General features: G+C 29.8%; 1 pseudogene; it reads right to left on the bottom strand.

Annotated features, from left to right (window-relative positions):
* LOC107490097 (lupeol synthase-like) overlaps positions 1 to 19,678 on the bottom strand; it is a 24,494-nt pseudogene extending 4,816 nt beyond the window's left edge.
* Between the last annotated feature and the right edge of the window lie 1,584 nt (positions 19,679 to 21,262).

Here is a 21,262-nt window from a genome sequence, read left to right as displayed (position 1 = left end):
ATATATATATAATCATCTTTTTTTTAATATTAATCCATTCTTAATTTTTATGTATGATTATAATTGAATTCTTGTTTTCGTATTTGAAAAACAAGGATAAACAATTAAACACAACCACCATATTTAATTAGCAGAATTTGGGGGAATTTAACCTTTAACGCTTCTCCAGTGCTATCCGAAACTTGTAAAGCTTGATCATGTATTGAAAATGTCCACGCCCCTTTTGAAATATGTCTATGCATTGCCATGAAGTCGCCATATGGATTTTCAAGAACCTTTTTATATTATGATATTACCATACAGTTAATTAAGTCTCTTACTTTCATTAGTTACTATAGCATCTATAAGGCATATATATTAAATGGTAAGTAATATTTTAATTTGTTGTTACCTGCGAAGCCTTCAAGAAGTCATGGGCTCTTTTAAGTGTAGGTCCAAATTCTTCACTAAGATCACAAGCAAGTATTGCTTCTATACCAAAAGCTACATCCCACATTTGACTACCAATACCCTGCATTAAAGTCAATTATATTGCTACAATCAATACCATTATGAAACATTTTTCAATAGGTGCATTTTAGTATACCTTTAGTGCGATAATTACGGTAGATATAATATTTTAAAAAATATTGTTAAAATTAAAATAACGTTCTCTTATTATTTAGCAATATTTTTTTAAAAAATATTGTTAAAAAATGTTATCAAAATATAAAAAAAAATTAATATTGCCATATAATCACCATAAACATAACAATTTTAGAATCCACCTTATTAATATTGCCTATGAAAAAGTGAATAATCTTTACAGTCATTATTTGTAAAGAAAATATTTAAAAATATTCTCGACAGTCATTACTATTATTGGATTAAATTTGTACTTTTAAATATATATAGTGAAAATATGATACATTGAAAACGATAATTTATATCTAATTTAATGTAGTCAATTTATTCTAATTTATAAAGGATAACTTACCCCTAATTTATCCTATATATGGTGACTATATATATATAACTTTAGCAGCAATTTGTATGGTTATGCTGTGATTGCCACTCAAGCATAAAGTTGAGGATGAAATATTTTGTTGCCTTTGATTTTACTCTAAAATCTTTTTTTTTTTTTTTCAACTCTAGGTTGAAAATTTTGAGTAACTATTGAGATAAGATTAATCATCTTCTGTTATTAGTCACATGAACTTCAACAAAATAGACCAACTAACAATTTCAGTAGATAATTAACAAGAGTCTAACCAACAACAAACCAACAAGTATTTTTGAATTATATTTCATATTAATTATTGTCATTAATTAGTGATTATTATTTAAATTTTATTTTTTAAAAATATAAAATTAATAATTATTAATTACAATTGTTTAAAATTAGCTGAATTAGGAGTTGTTTACCTATATTTTTTCTTAGAACTATTATTAATTTTACTTGTTAGGATTAGGTTATTTGAAATGACATTTTTGAAAACATGCTTAAAACTTGTTGCTTGAATTTATGATTTCATAGGATTATGATGACTATGTAAAACTTGCTACATATGTTTTGAAAAGCAATGTTGATATTTTTGTGAAATTCTATTTTTAAAATAAGAAATATTTGATATTATAGTATTTATATACATATAAACTATATTATTTATAATGAAAATAATTTATATTATAACTAAAAAATAAAAAATTTGATCCTAAAGAGAATGCGGTAGTTCAAAACTGCCACAAGTATTCAACATAATTTTTCTTTGTCATTTTAGCGGTGGTTTAAAACTTGTCAATAAATATAGCAAAAAATTGTAACAGAAACAAGTAGTTTAGGCGATGATTTCAAATTGTTGCTAAACATAGAAAAAAAATCACCATAGTAAGTGCTATAAATCAACGACAACTTGATAATCCTAAAATCGCACAAAAAAAGTAGCAACAATTTTACCCATGTATCCTAAACTATCGCTAAATTCAGCAACAACTCTAAAATTGATTATAACTTTATAACCATCGCAAAAAATTTATGGATGATTAAAACTGTTGGTAAACAGTAAAAATAACCGTCTCAAAAAATATTGTATTGTAGTGATATTTGATCTTTTAACTACTCTTGGATGAAATCACTCTACTAATAACTATATAAAGTTAAGAAAAGTATAGGGAGATAATGAGAATACTAAATAATGTGAACAATAGATATGACGGATGTTCAATTCAATAGGTATGCAGATGATTATGTTGATTCTTAATTGGATGGTTATTTCTTTTGATTTGGTTTACTCATGCACAATTAATAATGGCTAGATGTTCAATTTATTAGGTGTGCGGATGATTATCCTAATGTTAAGGTTTAAGAAGTAATTTGAGGTGGAGTATTTTTTTATTTTATTGGGTCATTTTTAAAACTCATTGTTCACATTGTTCACGTCTATCTAGCAAAACTATTGTTAAAGTTATACCAATTTACATGTGTACATAAGATTGAAGTTTACTTTTGGCATTACAGAAGAGGAAAAAAAAATACTAACCACAATTTTTAAACCATCTTCGGCAACCCAAAAGTAATCTGGAATCCGAGCTAAGTGAAATTTGTATGCCTCTGAATTGGGATCTTCAACCCAACATGCAACCATAGACAACACCTTCCATTTCAATTAGGCAGTGATTAATTGTGCTTGTTATGGACATTGATACTATAAATACTACAGCAATTTAATAAGTGATAATTAATATATACTTTTGGTTATCATGTATACCTTCTCTACAACTCCAATGCAAAGGTAGTTACTAATCTCATCCTCATATCGTATGTGCTTCATTGTAATTTGAAGTGCCTTCTGTCTAAGCATTGAAAAGGGCCACCGATTTAGCAAGGGCTCTCCAATGTGATAGAGAAATCCCCATAACACATCTTGTATTAAAGGATGTGGGTAATACAGATCCTCCTAAAATTATTTACATGCATGACATTGAATCTCACTGTTAGAGATATAAATATAATTATTCATATATCTTCTCTTATTAGTTTAAATTTTTTAGAGAAGTAATTTTATAATATAGTATCAAAATTTTTATAACAAAAAACTTTATTAGAGTTTAATTCTTGTTGAATTTTTAAAAAAAATGTTAATATAAGACAAATAAAAAAATATATACAAAAATTTATATACAATAACGTAAAGAACGTATTAAAAATATAAGTATAATCATTCACATACTTTCTCTTATTAGCTTCAACTTTTTCTTAAAAAAATAATTTTATGACACATACATTTAAATTTAGAAAATATTTAATTTACGCATTTTTACTGTTTCATCAGGTCACACTAATAAATTTATCCAAAGGAATGTTTTTGATATAATAAATTTTATTTATTTTTAATATTTTACCATTAATTATGAAACATATAAAAAATTTAAATTAAATATTTTTATAATAAGTTAAAATATTTTATTTCACTTGATAAAATATTAAAAATAAATAAAATTTATTACTATATATTATTATTAATTTATATACGTAATTATAACAATTATTGGATGAAGCACGTATGTTAGACTAGCAGACTAACGAATAGATTATTTTAATAATTTTATAAAGAGAAAAGTGCCATTTTCTCTTAGAATTATATTATTAGGTAGCATAACAAAAACCCAAACAAATCAAATACGCCTTTAATTATGTAAAGATATGAAGATTCCATAAGAAAATAACAAGTTTGTGCTTACCTTAGCAATAGTATTTCTGGCTTTATTCCAGTTAATTTGATCATAAGGTTCGTTGTACATTTCTTCTCTAAGAGACCTGATTAAGCCAGTAATAGAACCTACAAATCTCTTCCCATATACATATGATACGGACATGTAAAGCATCCGACAATAGGACATGATTTTCCCTATTATAGCATATAATCAATTAATTGGATAATGGACAAAAAATAATTAGAGCAAAAATAACAAAAAAAAAAGAAATAAAATTTGGTTGAACAAAGAAATTGTTGATTAGGGAAAAAATAATGACCTGGATGAAAAGGACTGAATTTGGGTTGAAGCCATAACTCTGGTGGAAATGGATTGCAACCTGACCACTCATAAACTCCAAGCACCTTCAACAAAATAATTAAGTACAATATATAATGTTATACATGTGTACTGAATTTCATATGCACTTGCCTGTATGGCTGAGATATAACAAAACTATTTTGACCAAATATGTACTATATACCTTTCTTATCCCTAACATTTAAGGATGAAATAATCTAGTGCTAAAATCATTGACACCAGTTTAATCATAATACTAATTTTGACATCACTTATATTTTTCTGTCAAAACTAATTGTAATTTATTTCCCATCTTATTAACTAGCTGACATACTGACTATCCATTGTATTAATTTTTAAGGGATAAATATTATTTTGATTTCTAAAATTTAGGATTAAAATTAAAATTATTTTTAACTTTTTTTTTAATTTAAAATAGTCTTTAACGTTATATTTTGAATTAAAATCATCTTTTTAAAATTAAATTTTTCAGATAAAAATACCATTTTCTTTATTCTAACTCCAATCTCATATCCACCCTCACTATCGCCACCTTTCTTACTCTTACCAAATACCAGTATTCAAATTTAAGAACATAGTATTTAACAACAATAATATAATATTCAAATTCAAGGACAACAACAAAATTATTCATTGTAACCTAATCTTTTAAATTCAAGAACAACGCAACATTCATGTTTTTTAAGAAATAAAGAAAGAAAAATTAGGACAGAGAGATAGAGTGATGGGGAGAAGAAGAAAAAAAAAGAAGGAGAAGAAATAGAGGGTTGGGCAGTGGCGGTTAGAAAATCTACCATCATTGTTGCTAGTTGGGTCACTGGAGAGAGGGAGAGAGGGAGAGAGGGAGAGGGAGAGAGAGAGAGAGAGATCACTGCTGAAATCGCTGCTACCACCGCTATCACTACTACTGAAATCATCATTGCCGTTGTTCCTGTTCTTCAAAATCGCTGCGAAAAAAAAGAGAAGAAGAGGAGATCTAAAACCGGCGTCGCTATTGCTTTACTTACTCTTTCTCGGTTTGCTGCATCAATGGCGACGACGTCACTCAATTCCACCAGCACACTTTTGGTTCGTAAGATTTAATTTGGTATCAAAATCAAAATCGTTCTTAACCTTTCTTTAATTCAAAATGGTCCTCAAGATTGCATTTTGAATTAAAATCATGCTTTTAAAAATTTTTGGACAAAATTACCATTTTTTTTTTGTTATAACTCCAATCTAATCATCTACTACTACCTCCCTCATGACCACTATCACCTGCTTACTCCTACCAAATACCAGCATTTAAATTCAAAAACATAATATTCAACAACAAAAATACACCATTAAAATTTAAGAACAACAAAAAAATCATCCATTGCAATCTAATCTTTCAAATTCAACAACGTAACATTCCGTTGAAATCGTCGCCGCCGTTGTTCCTGTTCTCTGAAATCGTTGCGAGAAAAGGGAAGAACAGGAGATTTGAAACCGCTGTCGTTGTTTTTCTTCACTACAAGAAAAATGCTAAATATCGTTGGATTTACTGTCAGATTTAGTAATGGGTTTATCAAATTTGGCAATAAATTTGTCGAGTAAAAAATTACTGTCGGATTTAGTTTTTCAACAGTAAATTTACTGGCAATAATTAGAGGGAAAAAAGAAAAAAAATAGCGTGATCATTACTATCGAATTTACCGGCGGATAAATCTGCCGGTAATCCGAATTAGTGCAACACTATGTTTGGTCATTCACAAAGCATTATTATTAGATTTATCCGCCGGTAAATCCAATGATAATCTTGTTCTTAATTCGAATCGCAAATCCTCTCCTCTCTTATTTTTTAACTACTCTCTCTCTTTCTCTCTCTCCCCCCTCCAAACCACCTCCGGCAGTCCCTCCATCAGCGTCAACCACCACCAATAGTATTTAAAGACTACGTGGACTCCTTGCACGACGTTGGTCGCTCTATCGCTACCGTTTCGTCGTTCCTGCCACTTCTGCCATCGCTGTCGCCGCTGCTCCCCATGCCACCAGAGCTGCCTCCTTCTTCCCTCCAGGTATGTTGTATTCCTCCATCTTCCTATTATTTATTTTCAATTTATTTAAAAAAAGACCCTAATGCAGCTCTGCCAATTGGTTACCGCCGCCGCCACTTTGCCATTCGTGCTACCACCATGCCAAAAAAGTCCTATGCACCGCCACTATCTCTTGATAACTCACTAATTAGTTTTGGATAGTTAAACGTCAAGCCCTAATTTATCTAATTTGAATTTGTTGTGTATTAAAAAAATTTGCAATTAGGATGTTTGTATTAGTTATTTAACTATTTTTTAGATTTAGTTAATGTATTAGTTTATATTTAGAATTTTTTAATTTTGTTTTGATTTAGGGTTTTTATTAATTCTGTTTTGATAATTTTGTGTTTGAAATTTTATTTATGATTTTGATTTTGAATTTTATTTTGATGATTCTATGTTTATTATTCTGGTTTGTAATTCTATTTTTATTATTTTGTTTCAAATTCTATGATAATTATGCAGTTTGATATCAGTTCATGTGAGAACATTAGCGACATGAAAGCTAAAGAGCAATATAATCTGGTGTTGCTCATCCAAATAAATCTGCAAGAGTAAGATTCTCCAATTGCATTGTTTTGATTTCTGGTATGATGTTGTTTGAGTTAATTATTTTCTGAGTTAATTTGTTGATTGTTAATTGTCCGAATTAATCTTAACTTGTTTATTTTCTGAGTTAATTATTGAATTATTATTTATTGTTGTTAATTTTTTGAGTTTATTATACAAAGCATGTCATAGTCAATTTTTCAATTTCTATTGAATTTATTTTTTCAAGGAAAACTTCTTTCAATTATGGAAGCTTATCTTAGTTAATTAGTTGATTGTTGTTAATTATCTAATTTAATCTTAACTTATTTATTTTCTAAGTTAATTATTGACTTATTGTTCATTGTTGTTGATTTTCTAAGTTTATTATTATTTGAGTTAATTATTTTTTGAATTAATTAGTTGATTGTTGTTAATTAATCTGAGTTAATCTTAACTTGTTTATTTTCTAAGTTAATTATTGACTTATTGTTTATTGTTGTTATTATTTTAAGTTTATTATTATTTGAGCTAATTATTTTTGGAGTTAATTAATTGATTATTGTTAATTGTCTGAGTTAATCTTAACTTGTTTATTTTCCGAGTTAATTATTGACTTATTATTTATTGTTGTTAATTTTCTAAATTTATTATTATCTGAGTTAGTTATTTTTGGAATTAATTAGTTGATTGTTGTTAATTATCTGAGTTAATCTTAACTTGTTTATTTTCTGTTTGATTATTCACTTATTGTTTATTGTTGTTAATTTTTTAAATATTATTATTTGAGTTAATTATTTTTTTGAGTTAGTTAGTGTTGTATTTTTTGATTTATTAGTTTAGAAATTATTCAATTTAAATATTTAAAGTTATATATTAATTTGTAAACAAATTTTTAAAAAATTTAAAATTTAAGTTTATCATTGTATTTACTGTCAGTTAAATTCGCTAATAGTTATTAATTTAAATATTAATTAATAATATATTACTGTCGAATTTATTAGAAAAAATATGGCAATAAGAATTACCAGAGAAAATTTTCTAATGATAATTGGTAGTGGACGAAAAAATCTGTCAATAAACAATTATTGGAGAGATTTATATCGTCAGATTTATTCTGATAATAAACATATTAGCAGATTTTTTTTATAAATCCGCTAGTATCCAACAAATCTTTTGTAGTGCTTGCTCTCTCTCTTGTTGCATCAATGGCGACGACAGCACTCAATCCCATCAACCCTGTCCTTTCTCCTCCTCTCGTCTTCTTCTTCCTCCTCTTATTCACTTTCTCTGCTTCTCTCTTCTTTTCTTTTCTTTTAAATGTGTGTGAGATAGAAGAAGAACAACAGAATCAGAAGAAGAAAGAATGGGTAGTTTGATGGAAATGGTGATATTGTTAGTAATGTGAGGATAAAATAGTCAAACGGATAATTTTAAAAATAATTTTAACATTGAGAATTATTTTGAATAAAAATAAAAAGGTTAAAGATAATTTTAATTTTGTCCCAAACCTTAAAAACTAAAATAATACTTATCATTTTTAGTTATCTTCTTAACTAGTAAGTAAAATAGTTTTACACTATCATCAACTTGAGATTATGTTGATGAATTACAAAGCCGTTAAGTTAAATTGGCATCAATAATTTCTTTTAAGAATAGATTGGTATCAATTTTAAAATTGTTCTTGCATAAATTGACTGGATATGGCTAATCTTCTTGGCAGCCGACTCTGAGCTTTTAACCTCAATTCCGAGCTTGTTGCCTGAGTATCCGAGCTTTATATCTAGAGAGTATATCTTATTGCGGATAGAACAAAAGGGGAGGGTACCTGCAAAAGGCACTCCGATATTTAAGTCAGTTCAATGTATATTCGTATGGATTGTCCAAAGATAAGATACCTTACCTTTTTTATATGTGAGGTGAGATATTAACAGTTCTCACTACAGCAGATACAAAAGATAGCGGTGGTTAATTGGCGGCTATTTATCAAACCGCCACAAATGGGCAAGATTGGGGTGATTGTGGAAGCGATTTGCATTTCAGCTACAAAAGAAACCAAGATAACGGTGGTTATCTTCCCAATTGTCGCAAATCAAATCAAGAAGAGAGCCAAAAGCCCTAAGTGTTCCATCACTCACTCGACCAAGTTCAGAGCTCTGAAGTCTGAATGACTCCCCTTTCTCTAACCCTTGCTTCGTTTGGACCATCAACGCAGCACCACCATCAATCATCACCCCCAGTGTCTCCGTCAGAACCACAGAACCACCACCATCATTTTCTTCTTCTTTCCCCCTTCTTTTTTCTTCTTCTCCCACCTTCGTCGAATAACCCCTGTGAAAGCCCTTTCTCTCTTTCTCTTCCATTGTCTCCTGCCTTCTTTGTCTCGCCACCGGCTACCATTCAGCACCGCCACTACCATCTTCTTCTCCTCCTTACAACCTCGCACTGTGGCTCTCTAGCTCGCCCTGCCTCCCTCATTTCCAGTTGCAAAATTAGAACAAAGCCACTCTAGTTCCAGCGAGTTGCACAGCAGTGGCTGGTCATTACCACTATATCCCTCTCTCCTATGGTCTTGCTCTGTTCTTTAACTCAGTTTCTCAAATCACATTTTCTTCTATGTTTTAGTTAATTTAAGATTAGTTATATGTTGATTCTAATGTTAATTTAATTTGGTTAAGATTATTTGCTATTGTTAGTTGAGTTTAGGTTAGAATTAGGATTTTCTGATTAGAATTAGTATTAGTTTATACATAGTTAAACATGCTGTTAAAATCTTTTTGAGTTTGAATTTTAATTTGTTTGGATTGATTGACTGATACTTTGCTGAATCATTACGAAATGCTACTGATTTTTCATGTCATTGGTTCTAAATTTTGAATTGATGCTGCAAAGAATACTTGTTAGTGCTATTTTGTGTTGTTTATACTTTTGCATACCAAGTGTTCGACAATATGCCAAGGGTTTTGAATATGTTTTAAAGTTCTATGTAGATATAATCTATTATAAGGACACTATGGATGGCAATGTTTGATCTATTTAGTGCACCCAACCTAATGAGATATGGCTTGGTTGTTGTTGTATTATTCTGGCTAGAGAAAATTTTGTTTCTTGGTATATAACTCTGTAGTGTATTATTGCTACTAGCATAATCTCTTTTGTTTGTACTAACAACTGACTCCATATTTTATTGCAAAAAATTGCATAATCTTGTGGTTATGATATGCAGAAAAATATGAGATATGTATGCTAAAAAATATCATATATGAATTACCAGATATGTACTTCCTCAGTCCTCATTTCTTATAATTTGCGAAGTTTCTTGCTCAGCGTATATTTTTGGTGACAATTGTAACACACAACCAATGCAAGTAGCATCTCTATCTCAAACCTTCATCGTAAATCCAACTCCATTGGTTATTCCTCTTCTTCTATTCTGAGAGAAGTTAGTAATCGTAGTTTGTTTATTTCAAAATACATATTTTTTGGCAGCTACAGGTGGCCAGATGCAAGCATAGAGTATATGAATTCATAATCCCTACCATGAATTTTACATGTCTGCCTCCCTCATGGAAGCTTAGACATGCTACAATAAAAAGGCATTGCTGCTTTCTTTATTTCAAATTGTGTCATTGTTTGTGCGAGTTCAAATTGCTAAAATTTATTTATATTAAATTTGAAATGTTCAGGGAACACGTTAGACGATGTATTCCTAATGCTGCCATTTTATCAGGTGCTAGTCTTCCTAAGCTCAAATAATTTTAATTGAAACTCTTGATTTTTATGAAAACAATTTCTCTTGGACTTCGATTTTTTTTGTTGTATATGCTGAAATTACTTCTGCACAGTTCGAGGAATTCTCTATCTCTGTTCGTGACATCAGTAATTCTAAAGAACTAAAGGTACATACAGGCACAACCTTTAATCGAAACAAGTTTAAATGACCAGAGAAGGAATATGCAGGGCCAGCAGGGTAGAATCATGAAATAATTGTTTAGATATATGTACAATATGATAATTACATTATTCAATAATAAGCATATGCAAGCTTATAATTTTTCTCAAAAGCATAGTGTGTGTTTGGATAAGTCTTTCGACAAAAAGATGGAGTTCAGGAACACGTACAATTTTCTGTTGTATTCTTTTACATGTTTAGTAATGTGCAATTGGTTGTTACATTATCCCACACATGTAATTTCTAGGGTTGCATAGTCATGGTTTCCTTACGCCTGTAAATTTTAAATGGTGAATGCTTCTTTTAAATGCTTCTGTTCAAATAAGCATAAAGGTATCTGGAAGCAAAACTCAACAGATTTTTGATGCTGTCTTTGGGAAAATGGTTGCAGCAGCATAACCAATTCTGGGATTCCGAAGAGTAAAAAGAGGTGAAGTATCTGTCGATTTATATATCAGATATGTTAGTATATTATAAGTAGATTTATCAAACTGGCTAAGTATGTTAACTGCTAAGTGAGTAACATCAAAAGGAATCTTGCACTGACTTAGTTATGAACATGTATATGTAGCTTATATTGTGAATTTTTTTTAAATATGCATGCTTCTGGGTTTTTGTCCTAGTATTTCTTATTATCTTGCTTGATGTTAGAGAAGTTAAGTAAGCTATCTTTTATGTTGTATTACGGTGTTATTTGTAATCAATTTTGATTTTTTTTGTGTGTTGTAACAGGTTTGTCAACAATATGAATTTTATAATGATAAAAAGTCTGAAAAACCTATTAAGTTCAATACGTTGTTGACTACATATGAAGTATTTTTGAAAGACAAGGTTGTTCTCTCCAAGATCATATGGAGTTATCTTATGGTAGATGAGACTCAGAGATTAAAAAATAGTGAGGTGCAGCAATATACAACACTTTCAAAGCTAATTCTCATTTACTATTATGTTTTCTGTTGCTGGTGGAATTTTCTTGTATATGCTTCAGCCAAATAATACACGATCTTTCTGATTCTATATTATTATGCAACTTCTCCTTAATTTTGTTTATTCAGTGTTCTTTAATACTAATATCTCAAGTTTAATAAAAAAAATTGTAAAGAGAATATGTTATAATAAAGAAAAATGGTGTAAACTATTGTAATTATTTAGTTTTTTTATAAGCCCAGGTATGAAATTGTGGCAGTTCAAAATCGTCATATGTTTTTAAAAAAACCTACATAAATTTATAGCGATTTTAAAACAGCCGCAAATTTTTTTAAAATCCATTGACCAGCAAAATCAATTATCTGATTTGCTGCAATTGTGTCAGCGGTTTGTTAGAACTGCCACAACATCAAATCTCCACTCCGTAACTCGCAATGTTTCTGGAACTGCTAGTATGTCATTTTACGACGATTTAAAACTGCCGCAAATCCATCAAAAACCGCCGCTATTCGGTGTGTCTCTTGTAGTGTATGCTTTTAGCAATCATTTTTATTGAAGAATAGTAATACCATATCCAGACGTTATGATATTTGTTATGGTGTTGGAATCTGAATTATAATATTTGGACGAGTTATAGCGCATGGAGCCGAGTTATAACGTGCAAAACCGATTTATAGCTTTTTAATTGTATTATAACAGCCATATCACAGCTCCAAGCTTGGCCTGACGATATTTTAATAAAGCAAGTTGAGCTTTTGATGAGTTATAACTCGGCGAGTGTGATAATTATAAAGCTCCCAGTTCAACATACTTTATTAAAAATAAGAATTTAAAAGAAACAATAAATGATTAAAAGAATAGGCAGTTAGGTAAAGAGAGAGAAACATTTAATGGCATTAAAATAATGGTTTAGCTTTCCCATTTACCAATGCCATCTGTACCATTGATTTGACTGATGGCAACAGTCATGATTGTGTAGATGGAACTCAATCGATTTATTAGTGTTAGGTGTAATTATGTATTTGGAATCCAAATGGTTTTGGTAAATATAACTTTGCTTGTATAAAAAAACGTTGCGAAAGGTATTGATAAGGACATGAGTAAAAAAGGTACGTATATGGTTTTATTCTTATTGTTTTATTTTGCTTTTTTCTTCTGCCTTTGTTTTCTGGTTTTGTGAAGAATGGGTATTGACAAAGATAAAAATACAGAGATTGATTGGTCGTATGAGTGCATGAGTTAAGACGTGAAAATATGGGGTTCGTTGTTTGTTGATAGCTAGTGAGAATGTTAGTGAAATAGATGTCACAAAGATAGTGAGGGTAGGACCTGGAGTCTGTTTGGAGTTGCTACCGTGTTCTAGGTCTGTCTGTGTTTTTCAAAGGGGAAATGGTTTTGAATTCTTTACATGCATAGTTGTGAGTCGGATGAATTGTGGGTTAAGCTTCCATTTACAAACTTTCAATGCAATATTTTGAATCAATTAAACTGTGCCCTATAGCAGCTTCACCCTAATTAATGGGTTGGCATTTTTGCGATGTTTCAAGATTTTGATGGAGTTTTTGGATGAAAAACCTTCATTGGAGTTGTTCTTCTCTATGTTTCATGCAAAAGGGGTTTGGAAGGGGGGTTGGCTGAACTTGAATAGCAAACCGGGTTTTTCTGTGTTTAAGTTATATAAGTCATCGTTCAAAGACTTCAAATTAAAGACATGTATTTGAAAGTCAGAAGTGCTGAGGATGTTTTTCCGTTTTACTTGGATGAGAATTTAGTGACGAAGTTTCCTCAATGGTGGTGTTCTGAGTCGCAACATATTTTGGGCTTTGAAAAGATTAGTCGGAGAAATGAGTGTTTTATTGAATATTTGGTGGAGGTTGTTGACAGGAAGAATCTAATATCGGTTTTTGAATTACTTCTATGAGAAGAGGATAAGCAAGCTGTAATAAGTTATTTGGGTGTTTGGTAAATATGATTAGGTAGTCATGGCTTTAAATGCCGAGAATTTGTTGACTATTTGTTTGTTTTTGTACTAGGTGGAAAGTATCCTAGGGCTTCCGCTGCTAGTTTGAGAGCTCAGTTTAAGAGCAAAAATGTGGAAAAAGAGGGTTCGTCATCAAACTCGGATAAAGGAGTTGGGGAAGGTAAGGTGAACCAAACTCAGCCAAGGCGAAAGAAAATCATATTCAAGAAAAGAAAATCAGATTTTATTGATATTGATTTATCCGAGGACTTGACTGAGAAGGGTAAAGAGATACCTTTGGAGGAGATGAATGCTTTTATGGAGAATCAGAAGAAACTTCATAGTTTTGCCGATGATGTCGATGCATCTTCTGTTTGGGGAAAGATTTTTCTTTTATATGACTGATGAGGTCTGTCAATTGTCGGCCGATGTGGCCTTGGGGAATGAAGTTGGAGACATCGCCATTGATCAGTATATGCAGTTATGACTTGTTTTTCTTTTTGTTTGATGTTGGTTTGATTGTGTATAAGTGTGTGTTGTTTTTTTTAGGTGCTTGGTTTGCGTTTGACTAGCCTTGGTCGGAGCCAAGAAGTTAAGCACAAGAAGTTGTTAGGGCAGATTAAAGAACTGAGCAAGTTGAGGGGCGAATTAGCTCTAAAGAAGAATTTAATTTCAGATTTGGAGGGTAAGCTTCTGAAAAAGGAATAAGAATTGAAGGTGATGAAGGATAATTATGAAAAGGAGGTTGAATTATTGAAAAAGAAAGAAAGCGATCTGTCTAGTATGAAGGATCAAGTAATCAAGGTTATTGTGAAATTAAAGGAGTTGGAGAAAAATAAGGAAACAAAAATATTGGATTTGTTTGTTGAGGGTTTTGAGCGTGTTGTGCTGCAAGAAAAATTTTTGGTACCTGACTATGATTTTTCTCAGATGGAGCCAGTGAAAATTGTTCGGGATGGCGCTTTAGTAGATGTTGATGAAGGAGCCGAGGGAGATGAGAATCTTGGATAGTGAATTTGTGTTTGTAAGTTTTGTTGCTTTTTTAGTTTATGTTGATAAAGACTGTATGTTATTTCGAATATGTTTGCTCTATAGAGAGCTTATGAATTTGTTGATTTTGTGATTATGTTTGGAATCTTTAGCTTGTTTAAGAAGTGTTACTCTTGAATTTTGGTTGGGTCTGATTTGATTAGTAGTTATTGTATTTGATTGTTTGGTTGATACCAATCAGTTGCGATATTAGGAGTTTGAAATCCAAATATGTTAGATAAGATTAGAAATGAGCGTTTAGCATTTGCGTTTGATAAAATTTGCATGACGTAAATCATTAGTTGTTTGTTTGATAGTTATATCTCGGAGAGATATAGATCGAAAGTGGAGACTCATTGATAAGATAAATATGAAGATAGAAAAATGTATAAAATTATCGGCCTTTGTGTACAAAGGTGTAATTAGGCTTGCCTCGTTAAAACTTCTCCAAGCAAAATCCTTTTGGAAAAAATCTTGTGAGTAGGAAAAAGAGTACAAGTCTGACCCTGACTTTTAACTATAATAAAGCTTTAAAGAGGATATATTCCAAGTGTTGGGTAAAAAATACCATTTAAAGATTGCAAACGATATGCACCATTTCTTAGGATTTCAATAACTCGAAAAGGACCTTCCCAATTTGCGGCTAGTTTCCATGTGCTAGAGGTCTCCTAGCTTGTTCAGTTTTTCTTAGTACCAGATTGTTGACTTGAAAAGATCGGGGGTGTACTTTTTGATTGTATCGCCGGGCTATATACTGCTGCATAGATCGGTGTCAGAGGATTGCTATTTCTCGGATTTCTTCTATAGTGTCTAAGTCAATTTGCTGAGCAGTATTTTGTAATTGTTGATTGATAATTTGAGTTCGGATGGATGACTGAGAGATCTCCACAGGGATCATGACTTCAGACCCATACACCAGTCGGAAGGATGTTTCCTTGGTTGTTGAGTGGATAGTATTGTTGTAGTCCCATATAATTTATGGTACGAGCTCGGCCCACAATCCTTTGCGTCGTCTAATTTTTTCCATAAAGCGTGTAGAATGATCTTGTTGGCTGCTTCTGCTAAGCCATTTGTTTGTGGGTGTTCCACTGAAGAGAAGTGTTGTGCTATTTTTAGGTTCTACAAAAAAAGATGTAAATTTTTTATCGGCAAACTGACAACTATCGTCAGTGATAATATGTCAAGGTATGCTAAATCTGCATATGATATACTTCCAAACAAAAGAAATCATTTGTTGAGATGTTATCTTAGCTAGGGGTTGAGCTTCAATCCACTTTGAGAAATAATCGATAGCGACGATTAAAAATTTTACCTATCTGCACCAGGAAAAAGGCCGAGGATATCAAACTCCTATTGGTAAAATGGCTAACTTACCTCGGAATAATGTAATAACTTGGCTGGAATATGTGTTATCGGAGAATGCTTTTGACAATTAGGACAAATTTTCACTTTGGTATTGCAATCCTGTTGTAAGGTCAATTAGAAAAATTTAGCATGAAATTATTTTGGAGGATAGCCTCTGAGCCTCCGACATGGGTTCCACGAATGCCTTTATGTGCCTTATTTATAGCTAGGTCGGCTTTCGACCTGGAGAGGAATTTTAACAAAGGACGAAAAAAACTTTGTTTATATAGAAGATTATTAAATAAAGTGAAGAAAGACACATATTGTCGGAATTTCTGAACATTTTCAATACCTTGGGGAATGTTCCATTTTTGAGATATTCTATATAAGGTCGTCGCCAATCTTCTTTTTGAGTGACACTTAAAACCTCAGTTAGATCGATACTTAGTTTAAGTACAGTTGTTATGCTTTTAGTAATCATTTTTATTGAAGAATAGTAATATCATATCACGATGTTATGATTTTTGTTATGGTGTTCGAATCTGAATTATAACGTTTGGACGAATTATAACGCATGAAGCCGAGTTATAACGTGCGAAACTAATTTATAGCTTTTTAATTGGATTATAACAGCCATATCAAAAATATTAAGACTAAAAAGTATAAATATTTACTCATAAATTATTATTTGTAACTTGAAGATTGAATATACTTTTTGTTTCTGAAATTTTATTCTCTCGGAACCACAACAAAAGTTAAAAATCAATCTAAGTGTAATCCAAATAATAATAAATAAATAAATAAATAAATAAATAAATAAATAACAAGTATAATGTATTTACCGAAACCCAGAACTTTCCCCAGGATGGAATAGTCACTAATCCACCATGGTCAAGGATCCACTTTCTGGCTCTGGCCATCGGCATGTCTTGATGATGTTCAAGTTTTTCTCCAAGTATTCTCAATGCAATGTAACTCAATCCTGATCCAAACATTGTGCTGTGACCTTCTATATGGAACCCCCATCCACCATCTTCGTTCTGTTTCATGATTGTGGCAACCAACAATTATATATTGGTTGGTCTTTTCACTTATAACCAAATTAAGTAGTGGACAGATATATTTATTTATTGAAAAGAAAAAATCATCGAATCTCTAACCCATGCATGGATTCTCTGTGAAGTGAAAAAATGTACCTACCTGGTGATTATACAAATATCGAATAATTTCTTTCTTGTGTTCTGGTCCTATAACTTCATCAAGGGATCCTGTAATATATAATGTCATTATCTGCAGTAATTAACAACAATGTTTAACATCAATAAGTATTTCCGTATAATAAAGGCTTAAAGTTTGATTTTTATTGATTTTTTAAAAAAAAATTAATATAAGACCAATTAAAAAAAGCTTACGTAAATAATTCACTCAAACCAAAAGAAAATTTTGTGTGAAAAAATGTGTTAACGATATATAAAATTAATTATAAAATCAACCGTTTGGTTAAAACCATTTTTTATTTTATTTTTTACTCAAAAATCAAAATAGAGTAATATTCCAAATTGGTTGCTAAAAAACTTTTAGTCAGATAATTTAATGTTCAACAAATTTTAATAACCAATTCAGTTTTTATCATTTTATTTTGTTAGATAAATTAATTTTTATGCTATTTTTTATTTAAAAGTTAGACGACTAACTGTTAAACAAATACATCTCTGTTGTTATTCAATAAATATATATCAGTATTAAAATTTTTTTAGAATTTCAAATCAATCCTTCCAAAAAGATAAATGGTATGATGTATAAATTGATTTGTCTACCAAAATAAAAATTTATGGACTGATTTAATAATTAAAATTTATTAAAATTAAAGTGTCTGATCAAAATGTTTTTAAAAAACTCCATAACCAGAACATCCAATTAAAAATTTGTTGCGATTCCGAATCCATGCTCGGGGTCACCACCTTTCCTGCAAACTCAAACTCTTCTTCGCCCAATTCCTGATAAGCTCTAAGCTCTAATACCATGTAAGAGAAGCTGAGGTGCAGTGATGTGCAAGAACAAGAATATGAAATCTTGAGAGAGAGCAAAAGGAAAACAATGATCTAATTGTGATGTATTAGTCTTGATTAGTAAAAAGGCTGAAGGTCATTATTATTGCCTTATATAGACTAGCACTGCTCAGAGACTCAAAACAGGTAATTTAGACTATTTCCAGTAAAAAAATTATCTCAATTCTTATTTATGGCCTGCTTGTCATAAAAATTAATTACAAATTAATTTTTATGTTATAAACAATAAATAGAAATTCAAAACATTAATTGAAATAGAAATATTTTAGGTATAAAATGTTATTAAAATTTTAATTTTTATCCCAAAAAAATTTAATTTTCTGTGTTTTCACTCTTTGAAAATATTGAAATACTGAAATTTTAAAAATAGAAACTAAAATTTCAGTACCTCTACACTAACAAAGATTATGAGTCCTAATTTTCTAATTTTTATCCTAATATCTCAAAACAAACGCTATTTAAATTTTTTTTTATTATCACCTTTATTATTAGACACTTACTGTACATCATCCAATTAAATATTTATAATAATTAATTAAATAATTATAATAAATAATTAAATTAAATAATTATTTTAAAAATAACTTGTCACATGACAAGTTATTATTGGTAAAATAGAATTCTTTTGGCGAGAAACTCTTCCTTCTTAAAATTTGTACAAAAATCCATTAATTTTTTTTTCTAATAATTAAAATTTCTGTGTCAGAAAAAAAGTGAAGAAGAAACTCACCGTTAGAGGAGTTCTTATGATTCAAGTAATACAGAATTAGTTAATGTTATTTTATCAGAATTAGTTTTATCTTTGTTAATTGACTTTGACTCAGTTCTATCACGACTTTCTGTACTTAGAGATTCATTTGAAATATTACTCTTAAAAATAATTGTAACTATGAATAATTTAAGAAAAATTATAAACGATTTTAAAATAGTGCTTACCTCCAATAATATCCTCTGTTAAAAGAGGAAATATTCAGGCCGGAAACGATGGGTTTATTATTAGGAATAATTAATTTTACTAATCATTAGATCCATGTAAACGACAGGGTTAATACCCAAAAATGAACGATGATATAATAAATCATATAAAAAAGCTATTATGAATTTGATCGTAGCTAACCAAAGGTTGAACGAAAAACAAAGGGCCAGAAAATTCAGCAGGCCAGTGACCATCATGTGCTTGAATAGAAGAAAAGAAAGTGAGAGATCTTCTAATTGTTGTAATCAATGCTTCTTTTGTTATCTTCTCTTCTTCTCCCACTTTCACTGCTTCTGGTATTTCTCCACGTTGGTTCTCCTTTGTGAGCTGCAAGTTAGTTAATAAATTAACAGTTCAATTAATTAGTGAAACCAAATATCAAATAATTAATAAAGGACGTAACTGGGTCATGAATTTAGAATTTTGTGTTCGACTCTCTCCACCGATATTATCTTTGATTTTAAAAAATTAGGAAGAGCATCAACTGTTATAAACCTGCATCCTCGTTAAGAGATCAGAGCTTTGTTTGATGGAAAATCTATTTTTAGTAAACTCTTGGCGCAGCCTTTCAACCTCGGCACGTTCTTGTGGTGTTCCTGCATTTGGATCAAACTCCCAATGTTGTCTTCCTATGAAATTGTTCCCTGAAACCAGGTTCTTCCCTCCTTCTGCTATCTTTAACTTCCACATCTTATCTTAACTATCCACACACACACACAGGAGGTTTTTGTATGCATAAAAAGTAAAGCTTAAGTTTCATCAGGAAGATATATATAGAAATGTGGAATTATTAACCTGAATTAAATCATTTTGGTGAGAATATAAAAAAATGTTATTTATATATTAAAATTACTCATTATATACTTATGTATATTATATAATAAAAGAATAAAGTGTATTTTTGTCTTTAAAATTTGACAAAAATTTTAAAAATATCCTTAATTTTTATTTTGTTTTAATTTTGTTTTGTCACATAAATTTTCAATTTGTATCAAATATATTCACAAAGACCAATTTAACAATAATTTCATGATAACAACTCTCAACATAAGCAAATCAAATATAATTTTCATGCATTATTGTTAGATTGGTCTTAAATTTTTTGAAAATTTAATTGTTGAGGATATATTTGTTACAAATTAAAATTTTTTAAGAAGAAATATTTTTTTAAATTATATTTTTTATCTACCTCTCTTCCTTTGTCCTTTTTTTTGCGACTAAAAATTAACAATAAAACAAAAAAAAAGAAAAAACAAATCTATTATGAATGATACTATATCTGTTATGAATCGAATTCATGAATTACAAATTTTTGTAAGTCGACTTCGTGATCTATAAGTAATGATTCTTAAATCATTACAAGTTAGAGCAATTTTTAAAATTGCTTCCATCTTTAAATAGTTATAGGAAGAAACTTTTACATCTTGGTAAAAACTTCACAATTGAAAAATTACTACGATATCTACGTATAGAGGAGAAAACTAAAAAATGTGATGCTGTGTAATGTGATGCTGTGTATCTTTCTCAAAATTTTAAAGTGAATCATATTGGTGAAGACAGCACCAATAAGAAGAAAAGAAAGTTCTCAAAAGATTTTAAGCAAGACAAAAAGAGACAAATAAAGAGAATCTTATTATTGTCACAAGAAAAGACATTATATCAAAGAATGTAGACTTCTAAAAAAAGTATTAAAAGTTAATTTAGTGAAAAAAGACCTAATTAAAAAATATAAAATATACATATTGGTATATATATAGTTGCAGAACTCAACATGACAACAAAAGAAAAATCACTTGAATTGTGGTTAAATTTTGGGCTACTATTCATGTTTACAATGATCGCAACTAATTCAAAATATATGAAAAAGTGAACAACACGAAAGTCTTGATGGGTAATGACAACTCAGCTAAAGTTTGTGATAAAAAAACTGTGGAATTAAATTTTAGATCTAGAAAGAAATTAAGTTTAATAAATGTACTTCATGTTTTGAATTTGAGAAAATATTTAGTTTTTGTTAGTCTCTTATATAAGAAAAGGATTTAAAGTTGTAATAGAATCTAATAAAATAATTTTGCTTAAAAATGTTGTATTCATAAAAAAAGATATTGTACTAAAAAAATGTTTAAACTTAGTATTAATAATAAAGTGAATATTTATTTGTTTGTTGTTGATTCTTGTGATTTATAGCATAATAGATTAGCATACTTAAATAATTACAAATCAATTAAATATATGCATAAAAATAACTATATTGATCTCAATAATAAGAATTTTAATAAAAAATGTGATATTTATATACAATCTAAAATTACTAAAAAACATTTTACTAAAGTTGAAAGAAATATATATTTATTAGAATTAATTTAT

Source organism: Arachis duranensis, chromosome 5 (genome assembly GCF_000817695.3).
Source record: "Arachis duranensis cultivar V14167 chromosome 5, aradu.V14167.gnm2.J7QH, whole genome shotgun sequence".
In the NCBI taxonomy this organism is placed as follows: Eukaryota; Viridiplantae; Streptophyta; class Magnoliopsida; order Fabales; family Fabaceae; genus Arachis; species Arachis duranensis.
Note: the sequence above shows the minus strand (reverse complement) of the source record. Positions and strands in the feature narration are given on the sequence as shown.